This window comes from Poecilia formosa, unplaced genomic scaffold (genome assembly GCF_000485575.1).
Source record: "Poecilia formosa unplaced genomic scaffold, Poecilia_formosa-5.1.2 Scaffold165, whole genome shotgun sequence".
Classification (NCBI taxonomy): domain Eukaryota; kingdom Metazoa; phylum Chordata; class Actinopteri; order Cyprinodontiformes; family Poeciliidae; genus Poecilia; species Poecilia formosa.
This window is the reverse complement of record NW_006800104.1, coordinates 213,078-226,999: the sequence shown is the minus strand read 5'-3', so window position 1 is coordinate 226,999 and position 13,922 is coordinate 213,078. Positions and strand designations below refer to the sequence as shown.

Genomic DNA, 13,922 nt, shown 5'->3' with positions numbered 1-13,922 from the left:
CCGCCGGGAGAACCTGGGATCCGTAAGAGGAAGATAGAGCCAGAGATTTCCCAAAAATATATTATAACTTAAAATCTTCTTCAACAGAACCTATAACCTTCCAATTGCTAAACAACTACTCTACCCATTGATTCACAGTCAAAAGTATTTTCAGTAGAATACCTGTTCACACCAGCCCTGCTTATTTCGTTTTAATCAAACTCTAGTTTGTTTGCCTAGAAAGTCGTTTGCATCAAACTCTGATGCGGACCTCTCAAGTGATCAGATACTTGAGAGGTGTCTGACCTCTCAAGTGCACACCTGGAAGAAAGACATAAATATGAAGGTAACTCTGGCGTGGTTCGAATGCATATGCAGACCAGCGACCAGTCCAAAAGCAGGGACTATAGCGCTTTATTTATTCTGGGTTAATACAACCAAAACAAAGGTGCTAGTCCAGCACTAGCGGGAGAAATGGTATGTGATCTTTTGTCCAAGATAATAGCTACAACCGTTAAAATCTGATGTCACTGTGTTTTGTTTACGTTTTTGCAAAGAAAGCAGTTGAGTTCAGTGTCTAATTCTGAGGTTTGCGCATCGTTCTCCTCAGTGGTTCTTGGTGCAGCGCTACCACATGCGAGGGAGTAAACAGGTTTTTCTAAGGGTTTGGTTTCGTTTCACACAGTGGAGTGTGAAACTGAACTGCACCAACTAAAAATTTAACAAATGTTGCAATTTTTGATCGTTTGCCAAACCTAGTCTACTGGACTATCAGATGTGGAAACACTTAGTGTTGACTTTGAGAAAATCCAACTTGTCCAACAACTGTGTCTAACTTCTCAAGTGCACACCTGGAAGAAAGACATAAAACTCTCATGAATACACTCCTAAACCTTGTGGAAACCCTTTCCAGAACAGCTGAAGCTCTTATAGCTGAAAACTTTGGGCCAATATGTCGATAAACCTAACGGATTAAAAATGGGACGTGAATATTTTTGGTAATGTAGTTTTTATATTTGAGTGTAAAACCTGAAAAAGAAAAGTTTAAATAACTTGGTAAAAGTTTCAAGCATATGAACAATGTTTAGTGAGTATAAAACATATGGCCATCAGAGTACAGTCTTGAGAGACAGCATCTGGATAGCCGTACACCCTTCTTATCTCCATCAGTAAATCCCATGGCTAACCAACAGATAAATGAGACAATTAAGCATGTTCTGCTGCACTTTATGTTCTTCCTGTTATCTTGTTTCCACAAATTTGGCTTCTCTTGCCAAACATTACTGCTTTTTGCAAAAAAAACAAAAACTCATCCATCACCAAAATATTCACACTGAGGGACAAAGTCAGCCATTACTGACCAAACTAATGATCAAATCCAGCTATTAAATGCAATATATCCACTTTATAAAGATGGAGTCACACAGAGACATATACCCATACTCCCCCTCAAACCACCAAGATGACTTATTTTCTTCATTACCCTCCTTGGTGACCTCATTCACGCAACTTCAAGATGATTTTGATCTCGACCAGGATGCACTGAACCAGTAAAACCTCTCTTCGGATTCCAGTCCCATGGCACACGCACACACGCGTGTGGCCAAATATGCAGGCAAACACACACACCCATCAGATCCCTCCTTTATGCTGTGTTCCAGATAGCTTGTGGAGATCAGCGGCATTTGGTCCATGGATTGGTTCAGCCGGGGGTCATGGAGTAGCATATTGATGGTGGCTTCAACTCGTGGAGCATATATTGGAAATAAGTTTCTGCAAATACAGCGTCAGGTGTATTTTGTCAGGCTGGCTGACGGTTTGACCCGGAGAAGAGCCTCGTCTCGAAGCAGAAAATATGACGCTTTCTAGTTTAAGGGGAGGAAAAATATCTAGGATGTGACAAAAATGAGATGTTTTTAAAATCGGTTCGCCCTTTTTTTCTCTACATTATGCCCGTTTCCTGCCAGCAGAGAGGAGCGAATAAAAAAGGAGCCGAAACATTCCGAGTGTCATTTCTGCCATCCTGGTGGACTGATGGCAGTGGGAGAGTAATAAAACACCTTTACACTTCATTGCCTCATAAATCCTAATATATTTCACAAATTAACTGCCGCATCCGCCTGCTCCCTTACTTAGCTCCCTGTGTTCATTTGCCTTCGTGACGGCAGACAGATTCGTTTACCAGTGCCCTCAGGCGGATGCTGCAGCGCCACTGGGACCCCACTGAGTTGCTGTCAAAGGATTAGAATTTTGGGTTCCTCCATATCCATTCCCTCCTATTGGATGCTTTTTTTTTTTTTTTTTTAGCTGCTTTGGAAAGGTTCGGGTGCCCATGCATACGTATGTGGGACCACAGAGCACTTTTTCATGTGGGTGGAAGATGCCTCAAGGACTTGTTGCCGTTCTGTTTGATCACTGCAAGCACGAGCGCCGCCTCCTTTTGTACCGTGAACTCGAATGATCATTGATTTTGCACGAGCCGGGTGTTAATTCTAATAACCTTGAGGGGGGAATTTAAACATTTGGAGGATTATAGTTTGCAAGAAAGTTGGTGGGTATCGCATATCACATTATGTTTCCGCGCGATTTGACTTGGGATTCAATTTGTTTTGCCTGATTTAGCAGGGAGGATGACCCACAGGGAGGATGATGAGTAACTAGGGAGGATAATTAATTTCCCAGGGTATCAAAATTAGTTTGCTCCTTGCACGTGAGTTAAATGGGACACTTGTTTGATGCAAATGCACGAGGATTTTCAAAATATTCCCTGGGGTTCCGTGGCTGAGATACATCTGTGTTACGGGCTTGCTTGGTGAGTCATCACGATGAGTGATGAGGACTTGGCAACACTGGCACAAGCATATCACGGTAGATTTGCCGTGGAAATGTGCCGTGGCAAACACTCAAAGCAATATCAAGGTCTTTTGCTGAGATGTGGAGGAGGAATGGGACTGAAGGCTGTTTTCAGAGAGAAAAGGTGTGCGTTCCATCAACCCCTTTGGAAGTGGTTGCACAAGAAAACATCTACTGGAATCCAGTGGGTTTTACCATCCATTTCACCATCCATCAATCCATCAATGAATGAATGATCAGGTTAGGGGGTAAGACGTCGAGAAACAATATCCTAGACATCGCCAACGATGCTTTCCAAGACACAGACAATTATATTCTGTAGTTCGTCCTGCTTTTTTGGGATCTGCCCCAGAGTTTCCTCCCAGTGGGACGTGCCAAGAATAGCCTCCAATGGGAGTCGCCTAAGAGGCATCCCAGTCAGTATTTTCACAAGGAAGCATTCACTGGAATCCAGTGGATTTTATCTTCTGTTCATCTAGAGTTTTCTGCCTAGCCAAGATAGGGTTATGAGGGTTACAAATCCACGAACGATATCCCAGTCATACCCTATGAAACTTTCCTAGATATTACCAGACATGAAAGATTATATTTCCAATCCCCTCCAGTTTTTTTTTTGGATCTTCCTCCGAGTCTCCTCCTGATTGGACAGGCCAGGGACTTAAATATTATCCCTATACATAAGCATGCATGTAATTCCACTGGTTTATCAGCCCTCAGTGGAAATACTGCTTTGCTAACTCAAATGTTTTAATCAAAAATTGTATATCTTGATAAAATGTTTTTCCTTTAACACAAAAAGCATCTGTCTGTCTGTCTGTCTATCTATCCTACATATATATATGTACTTGAGCAAAAATTTTGAAATTACCCTTGCTAAATTACTTTGTAGTTTAAGTAAACTTTCTCATTGCTCACAGCGTTGCACCATTTAGCTGAGGGACCTGTGACCTTTACAATCCACAAAGCCATTTTTGCCCTAAGTCCACCTGAATAAAACTCATAGAGCCGCTAATGTTACATGACCTTCTGAAAAACGACAAGGTATACAGTTTGATAAATAACTACAGAAAATGTATTTCTTTTTAAAGAAATACATTACTACAAACCATCCTACTACTACTGCAGAAGCTAATATCTACAGTCTTCCTTGTCTCCGTTCTTGGTCATACAGTCAATCAGCACCAAGAATAAAGAATGGCACTCCTGGACTGACTGGTTAGTAAACACCAATCAGTAGCACAACAGGTGGCATTTGGCCAAGGTATTTCAGCTTCCAAACTACATTTTTTTCCTGGATATTTTAGATGTGTTCTATTAAATAATAAAAAAAAAATCCACAAATAGGCAAATTCAGTGCAAAAAATTTGGAAGTACCTTTCAGAGAAAAAAGTTATTTTCTTCATTCATTGAAGTTGTATGTTGTAGAATCATTCCAGCCTAGAAATAATGACTGAAATATGTCTTTAAGAGTGATAAATTGTGATATTCCTTCCCGTTATGAGGGTATGTAAACACGAAACACAGAAATATATCAGGAAAACATCCGACCTTCATTCAAAATAATTGTGGGGGTTTTTTTAGCTTAGTTTACTTGCATGTAGGATAAAACATATAAACTTAAACTAAGATGGATTTTAAAATGTTATAAACTGAAGTTTGAGATTCCCATCTCTTTTATCACAGCACAGCTTCGCTTCTTTAAAGACCGAGAGCCTGCTTGTTTACACTCACACTGCGTCTGTCTGCCATTCTGCACTTTCTGTATTACTGTCTGTCTGATCGCGTTTGGTTAACAACAGGGCACCACAGAGGACGTAAAGCGCACTCGAGCGTGATCTGGTCCTAATCTGTGCCAGAGGCAGCCAGCAGCTGGAAATTAAAGTGGGATTTCATTTTTTTTTTTTTTTATTTTATTATTTTCCACTACCTACCGTCTCGGCAGCAGAAAACATGCAGCATTTAATCAAAATGCCAGCTTCTACCCCTGTGCCTATAAAATAATCAAATAATGGGTGCATATAAGAGCTCAGCCAAGTTTTGCCATGTTTGCATGTAGTGATTTTACTAAACTGCCAGTCAAACCAAATTTCATGTACAACTTCACAGCAACCTGCTGCGAGGCACAGCTCGGCATCACGCGGCTCGAACGAAGGCCTCCCCATGATATCTGTGTGTGTGTCTGTGTGTGTTCTCTGTTTTAGTGCATCTCTTTTGCCAATTTGCATGACAAGCAAGATAAAAACCAAAAAGAATACCGCCACGGATAATTAATAAATCAGATTGAAATGATGGAATGCCGGGAAGGCGTCGTTTCATTAATCGTCATGCCCGTGCCTTTCCAGTATCTTCCATCTCTGCGTTGCTGTTTGAGGCTCCTAATTAAATTGTACTCTGTGTCAATCGTGCTCATTACTCAGCCAAAACCAATCAGCGGACAGCAGCTGGGCCTGGTGATGTAGATAAACACAGGAGTAAATGCTGGTTGAAGAGAACAACAGAGGGATCACCCGGTTGCCTAGATTGGCGGAGATGTCGTCACTGTTTTTCCTCCAGCGTACTGGAATCCGATGTATTTACTTGGGATGAAGCAGAGCTTTCAGACTCATCGGATCCTGTTGGTTTAGCAGGGCCTTATGTGGAGTATAGAAAATCAAAGACAAAACAAGAAGTTAGACGAATCTGGTTTTCTCACTTCAGCCTCGACAGCGTCGCCAGTTTAAGATGACTGAATGTAAATGTTGAGTCGCTGAGTCATTTACAATGACTCCATGTAGTCAAACCTTGAGGACTTCTTTGTCTTCTGTTGGTGTTTTGCTAAAAGAGCGTGTGTTCAGACTGTACACCAATACCTCAAGTTCGACGCTTGTGAACTTTGAAGTCAAACACTTGATACTGAGCGTCAAGAATGTCAAAGTTGTCCAAAAATGTGTATAGATGCATGATGGGAAGAGCCTCTTTGTACAGTCGCAGATACAAAGAGGCGATTGTACAAAGAGAGAGAAGGGAAGCCTTTCCTTTGCCAGGATATGCTAGTTAGCCTTAGCATTTGTCCCTCGTCTAGAACATAAAAAGAAGCGGAACATCAGTAGCATTTACCTTCTGCCAGAACTCACACGAAACATCAGAGTTATAACTTATGAGCTTGTGCTGATCTCTCTGTTAAAAAGTATCCTGGACATGGAAGGACTCTCACCTGGCTTTCTGTTAGCATGCTTGGAGGCTTGAAAGGTATGAGGTCTCTGTAGCGCTGATAGAGATCCTATCTATTCAGTTAGGCCAGGCATGACCCTTCTCCATCCCCGACCGGCCCTCTCTCACCTAGACACTGGCTGCGTCCAGCTCAGATAGCGAGTGCTCAGAGGGTGTGTGGGCAGGGATTTCAGCGAGCTGAAATAGGGCTCGCTTTGTTACTCATCGGGGTTTTTGTAGTTTAAAATGAAGGTCACAGTGGGGGAGTGCATTGCCCGAATGCAATTCCGCAGATAGCACAAAATGCCAAACTGTCCAGGGAAAGCAAAGCGGATTGGTGCTGGGTTTTTCTAAGGTATTCTGTATTAAGAGTTGAAAGAGGGGAGTTTGATACGCAGTTTTTAAGGGCATCATAGCGGACTACATGAATGACCTAAATGTCCACAAATGTCTTAACCCCAGTTCAGCCGGTTTTGTTATTAAAGGAAGATCTCCTTTATTCAGTTGCAGTAATTTGTTAGAGAAGCACTGAGAGCATTTCCAATACTGATGCGGATATCTGAGGATTAGTATCAGCCGATGCAATCTGATAAAGAACAGCTGAATTGCCTTAAACACAGACATAAATGTACTGAATTACACATGTTTGCTAACTCTGCATTAGTACAGCACACTTAAATACACCAATATCTTCATAAGTTTGGTCAAACATGTAAAAGCAACTGTTATTTGTTCAGTCAATGCAATTAGGAGTAGAACAGTCAATGTAAAAATAAATGGTAAACTGAAACTGAAAACTTACAAAAACAAGTCGTTTTTGTAAGTTTACATTTACATGGTCATTCATGTAAATGTAAACTGCAACAAACCTTTCAAATGTTTCAGAAAGTGCATGTAGGAATTGTAAATATAATGTAAAATACAGCGCTGGAAAAATTAAGAGACCTTTGCACTGAATGGACTCTTTATTTCTAAATGAATATAAACTTCTATTCGTTGCGTTATTTGAGGTCTGAAAGCACTGCTTTTTTTTTTTTGACCTTTTCTCATTTTCTGCAAATAAAATTACAAAATTTCTGCTTGGAATTTCAGACGTGGTGTCAGTAATTCATAGAATAAAAGAACAACATTCATTTTACTCAAACATATACCTATAAAAAGTAAAATCAGAGACACTGATCATTTTAAGTGGTCTTGTATTTTTTCCCAGAGCTGTAAATAGTAAGGCTTGATGTCGCTCAGAGCATGAAGTATAGAACTAGACTGAATAGATCTGACCTTATGGATTGGACACATTGTCACGATACCCCATCTAGAACTCTTTTCAATATCAGGACCGATGCCGATATTATCAGATCGGAGCTTCTCTAAAATTCTTTGTTTTCCTCTTGTGAATTTTTCCAGTCTTGACTTTGGTCCCAGGCGGCTTTAGAAACCAAACTTTCTGATCCAGTGGGTTGGCTTGGAGCCTCGCCGCTGGAGCAGTTGGGGGTTAAATGTCTCATGGAAGGAACACATGGACGATAGGTGTTTGGGGTATTATTCAGTTAGTCTCCACACACACACACACACACAAGCACACACACATCGTAGAATATTCTCCCCAACAAACACATTGTTTACATCCACCTCCCTTTTGGAGGAAAAGGTGTGCTCAGTGCCACTTTTCCTGAGGAAAGATGGAAAGACAAGTGATGCAATGTTTTGCCCGTGACAGTCCCAGTCGATGCCGTGTTTGTGTGTGTGTGTGTGTGTGTGTGTGTGTGTGTGTGTGTGTGTGTGTGTGTGTGTTTGCAGAGCAGGCAGGGTGGGGTAGGTGGGTGGGCTTGAAAGTGACAGGGAGAGATGGTGAGAGAGATAAATAGTCACAGTGAGGGAAGCGATAATGGACTTTTCTTGTCTGCACAGTGTCGGCTTCTGCAGATGGCAAAGCCGGAGCAATGACAGACATGCTGATGTGTTTAACTGCTCCGGCTCAGAGCGAGAGAGCCGGAGAGACAGGCGAGACATTCAGAGAGAGGGGAAGGAGGGAATGAAAGAAAGAAAGAAAGAAAACGGGTGGGAGGGGGTTGCTCGTGCTCTTTAACTCCCTTCCACATTGCCATTGGCAACAAGACCTCCGTCGGCGCTTTGACAGATGCATGGTAATGAATCCCCGCTTTAGGTGGAACCCGCCACCACCTTTCCTTTGCTCGTTCACAATCTGTCCTTCTCTCTTTTTATCTTGCTTTCTTCACCCCTCCTCTCTCTTTGTCACACACCTTTCCACCCCTCCATCCCCGCCGCCGAACGCCACAGGAATTAAAGAGCCCAGACTGTTCTCTGAGAAATTAATCACTTACTTCAACTGGATTCAGGATGGCAAAAAAAATGAACAATAATAAAATCTATGAAGTCCTTATTGTGTTGTTCGAATAGGAACTAAGCAGCAAAATATGCAAAGTAGCTGTAAACAGCTTATTTGTTTCAAATTCAGATACATGTTTTGGTTATTCCTCCGGCTCCTCATTACCGTGACAACAAATGCTTACTCAAAATTATTCTTCACAACATATTGCGCCACATTTTCTGAATTATAAAATTGCTACGGCTGGAGAATAGGGCTGATGCAATGTAAGCATATCGTATCGGTCAATATTGATAATCATTGATTTTCTTATTTGTTTTAAATATCTGAAGTTCTGACAAACTGGTGACACGACCTTGAATGTTTCATCCACAGTTTTTACTCCATGCTGTTTCTTTCTAAGAATGATGAGCAGTTATGAGGCGCAGGTGACCAAACATGAAGCTGCTGCTGCACAAGTTACTCAACAGGTTGTTGCTAGGTAACCAAAAAGTGACTGTTGGTTGATGCCACCATCCCAGTTTAACTGGCTGTGAGGGATTGAGCAGCAACAGCCTTTCCTCTGCCTACATCTCCCAGAGTGCTTTGCTGTTCTGGATCAGAGTTCAGCGACATTTATGAGAATTCTACCAGATGTTATGTATTGATACTAATCAATTTTCTGTTGTGATATATATTGTTAGTATATAAGTCACACTTTTTTCTTAGTTTGGCTCGTCATGTGACTTGTGTTTGTTTTTTATCTCTTTATGACACATTTTTTGACTGACGTGACCTTTTAATATGGAAAATACGGTAGATTTAATCAATAAATATGTTTCAGATATATTATAGGGATACAAAATTATAATGGTGCCTTGAAAAATTATTCAAATCCCTTAAATGAATCCCAGTTTTGTCCAAGCACAAAAGTCAGTGTGTTTTATTGGGATTTAATGTGATAAACTGTTTTGGTTTTTGGGTTATTTATTCATTTATCCTACAAAAAAGAACATGAAGAGTGTGCCATGTCACCCCTAAATATAGTAAACTACATGACCCTTCAACTCCTCTGTTCCAGGTTATCATCTGTAGACCACATGTTTGGTCATGACCTTTCACCCTACACAGGAGGTCTCCTGGAATGTTTTGCCTCTTTTTCTAGTTTTGCAATTTCCACAGCCTCAGAATAACCCACAACTAATCTTAACTTTAAATACTTGAATAATGCGCATCAGGTGGGGGTAAAGCTGCAAGTAGGTTTTAAAGAAGGGCTAGAGTTATAAAACAAGCCCTAAGTTTTCAAATTGCAGAGGAGGGTTTAATCCAACATACAAAAATTAAAAAAGTATATTTGAACCACAAACCTACCAAGATGTGGTCGTCCTCCATAACAGACAGACTGAGCAGGGAGAGCATTAAATGAAGAGTCAGCTGAGAGGCCCAGGGTGATTCTGGAGCAGCTGCAGAGATCCTCAACCCAGATCCTCAATCTGTCGGCAAGGTAATTATGACTCTCTCCTTAAATCTGACCTTTTAGAATGAGTTTATAGTCCCGCTGCTTAGTGTTGATGTGAAGATGGTGAGAAGAAGGTTTTCCATTTGCGTCTTTGTTTATGCGCGTTAGAGGCGGTTGATGGAAACGCCAAAATTCAAAACATCTTTGTCAATTTCGCAAAAGAAAAAGTTTTAACGTTTGTTCAGGTGGTTTTTGGCTTTCACAAAAAGAGCCAAAGCAGTAAAGGCGAGATTGAAGCACTTTTGCTAAATAAGTGCTGAAGTAGCGAACACTCGCATCCACAAAACTCAGAAAAAAAAATCAGTTTTTGATCTTATATGCCCCATTTTTCTATTGTTTTGCAACCTCTACATCGTGTTTATTACAACCATGCGTCACGTTGACATCTGATTCTCTCCAAGCCAGTCGATGAAAACACGCCTAAACTCGCATCTTCTTTTTCCTTTTTTGTGACATTTTAAAAGTTCTCTCAAAATTCTTATGACGACTTACAGGAAACCGCGCTACAGTAAATACAGAGCAGTTCTAGAAGACGGTCTTGAAGCTGTGGTTTAGGTCACCATCCAGCAATACAACAACTCTAAAAACCCAACCAAAGCTTCAATGGAACGGTTTAGATCAAAATGTATTCTAATGTTATAATGGCCCAGTCAAAGCCCATATTTAATTTCTGGTTTTAATTCTTTAAAGTTCAAACTTTGTGTTGCCTACCTCAAACAATACATTTAGTAAAGCCACACATTTCAAAAGGAAATCAACAATATTACATCCATCAAACCGAATCCTGTGAGCAAGAGAAGAAAAATCAGAAGAACAAGTTTTTGGGGGGAAATAGGAAAAGTCTGATCTGCCTGATGCACTGATCACTTCATCTCCTGGCTGGTTCTCCCTCACCGCTCCCATCGTTAGTCACTGCCAACACGTTCTCACATCTCGCTGTTCGGCCGAGTTGCGTACGTGAGTGTGTTCAGACGTGAACCGCTGCAGGTGAGGCCGAGACAGATGGGCCGACTCCCACGTGTGTTTGCTCCCTGTCAGAAGGCTCTGCCAGGAGCTCTGAACCGGCACGCCTCTGAGGGGAGCCGGCTCCCTCTCAAAGTGGCCACCAGGTTGCTAGTTCAGAACCCCGACCTGCTGTCTGCCTCGAAACGCCAGGAAGAAGTTAGGATGTAACAGAGTAGGAGCTGGAAACACCCAGGAGACAAACTCAAACAAGTGAAAGCACCCGTTGTTCCTCTTTTAGTTCTTTTTAGGGCTCCTGCTAGAGATTATTCTATTGACGATTAATCAATTAATTGGTTAAAAACTGTAGTCACATTCTGCTGATTTTCCATTTAACCATCTTTAAAAGATGCTTAAAAACAATTCCGTTCCTTTTTAAAATGAGAAAATAAAAATTTTATTGCCGAACATGCAATAACATGGCATTTATTTAATGGGCACGTGATTATTTGTTGCAAAGGATAATGAATCTACAGCAAAAAAATCTGCAAAACTTATCATTTCAGTGTAGGGATGATCTGTTGATTGTTTGGATAATGTTATTTATAACTGGATTGTAAAATGTGCTTAATCAGTTATTTTTTTAGTTTTACTAAATTTGAATAAGGTGAAGCTAAAACTATGCCACTTCAGGAACTCTGGGTTAGAGACAAAGGTTTTGTTCATCTTAAATGTAAAATGTTTATATATTTTCTTGAACAGTTTTGGCTTAATTACTTAACATATTGTTCTTCCAGCAGTTGGCCTTTTTTGAGTCTGTATGCTCTACTTAACGATTAATCGATTGCTAAGTTTGATTATTTAAATAATCGATTAATCGCTATTTACCCGATTAATCGTTTCAGCCCATGTCCTTTTAATTTGCTCATGTAGCAAACCTGTCTGACCTTTTTATAGGCCATGCTGCTCGATTTACCCATCATCCCCTGCACTTCCACGTCCATCAAACCTCATACGGTGACCTAAATACTCTGACAACTCAATCAGTCAAAGCGCAGTGACATCAGCGCCACAAGGTAGGAAAATGAAACAGCTTTCCGAAACGCTTGCCTGGGCTTTAATTTAAGTGGAACTTTTTGGATTTTATATATATATATATATATATATATATATATATATATATATATATATATATATATGTGTGTATGTATATGTGTGTGTGTGTATTTATTTATTTTTTCCTTCAGGCATCATCAGCAGATGATGAACACACAAAAAAAGGAGCGAACGCTGGGTGAAGAGCTGAAGTGGCCTGCAGAGCCACTGTCCACAAGGCGGGGGGAGTCGGTTTTGTTTGATGGGAGTTGTGTTCAAAGTCCTGCGGCTGGCGCCGAGTTCAACATCTGCTCCTGTCACACTCGGGGACGAGTGGCAGAGCGCCGTGGCGTGCTGGGCTGCAGCTCACAGCACACACGAGTACAGCCATGGTGAGAGAGAAAAAAACGACTTCTACCGTACATACTTCACATGTTTGTGTCTCGGGTTGGGCTTCATTTGATGTGTGTCCTTGTCCATTTTAAAAGGTTGATAAGAATGGCAACATTTGAAATAACTTTCAAATTTTGCTAAAACTTTTTTACGCTAGCTTGAGGTGGTTTTTGGCTTGTCCAAAAACGACGGAAGCGCTTTTTACGAATGAGTTCTGACGCAGCGAACATCCAGCTGTTTTCAGCCGTTTTCGCTTTTAGTGTCTCTGTTTTAGTTTCCTGTCTCTGGACAGTATGCAACATTGCCAATACTAGTTGAGATGACAGAATTACATCGCATTCTTGAAAACCTCTCTCTGTGTTTTTCTGATACGTGTGCTGCATGCTGGTTTGCAGCCTTTACTTCCTTTTTCTTATGGTCAGCATTTGACTAAGTTACACTTTATGCAGCCTGGTTAATTTGCTGCAAACCAGTGGATGTAAACACGGCTAAATTGCTTTTTCTTTTCCTGCGACATTTTAGAAGCTAACTTAAATTTTCCATGTAGCTTAAATTTCTGAAGAAGTGTCTGTTGCTTCCCATAGCAACATGTCCAGACACATTGTCCATTGCAATTTATCTGTCAGGGCCTCAACCAATCCACCGGGTTCATATGGTCTGTCCGCTGCTGGAAGCACCAGCGATGGGCACGAGTGTCAGAACTGAACTTTGGTGAATGATGTTTTGAAATGTTATGCTGGGAAACATTGGATTCTTCTGTCCTTATGGATGCTAATTTGATATGTGTATTGTATGAGCATTTGCATAAAAATGATCAGTTAGAGTTTCAGTCAAGTCTGAGTTCATCATAACGCTGAAACAGGTCTACATTTGCACTGGTCAAAATGTCTTTATGAATGAAAGGACCAGCACTGGGCTGGTTTAAGTCTGTTTTGTTTGACAGATTCCAGTTTGTTCTTGTAAATGACAGCTCTTCACACTCCAGCGTTACTTTTGGAGTACCACAGGTTTTGGTCCTCGGAACAGTTCTCTTCTCTTTACCCCGACACCTTGTTGGAGGTTAGGCAGCTTCAGTTCCTCCAGGTAATTGGCATTTTGCAGATCACAAATGCCGATTAGTCAGTTGCTAACAAACCCTGTGGATTGACTGAGAGGTTGCATCATGTGAATTAGTGCCATATAACTAAACTGAATCGAATCTAATCGCTCTGCACAATAATCTAACAACGATGTGAAAACCAGTGTAAAACCTGAAGATGCAAAGTTTGAAAAAGATCGTAAAGTAGAATAAAAGCTATGTCTGAAAGCCATTATCTGAGAACAACAGAACCAATGAAGCTAACTCAAAGCATGGTTGGAAAAAGCCATTGCATCACACAAATGTATAATAAAAGCAAACTTCACGTTGCCCTGGGTTGGAACAACGTCCAGCAGGCACACACAGATTGAAATTAAAAAGGCTTTTGCCTCTGATCTTTTCCGTGTGAGAGCGGCACCGCCTTTCAATGCTGAGCTCTCAACATTGTTTCTTCAAGCTGATGTTTGAAGACTTTGTTTTTACTGAGCTGACAACAATGGAGCGATTCCAACTCTGTTATCTTGCTCGTGTTTGCATCAGCTCAGATG

At 41.0% G+C, this 13,922-nt stretch overlaps 1 long non-coding RNA gene across 1 annotated transcript in view; it reads left to right on the top strand.

The window, feature by feature from the left end:
* Positions 1 to 13,264, top strand: part of LOC103146668 (uncharacterized) — a 40,706-nt gene extending 27,442 nt beyond the window's left edge. The window contains exons 2-3 of the long non-coding RNA XR_477161.2: positions 11,766 to 11,884; positions 12,056 to 13,264. This is a non-coding gene — a long non-coding RNA (uncharacterized LOC103146668). The remainder of the gene's footprint in view (positions 1 to 11,765; positions 11,885 to 12,055) is intronic.
* Positions 13,265 to 13,922: the final 658 nt, after the last annotated feature.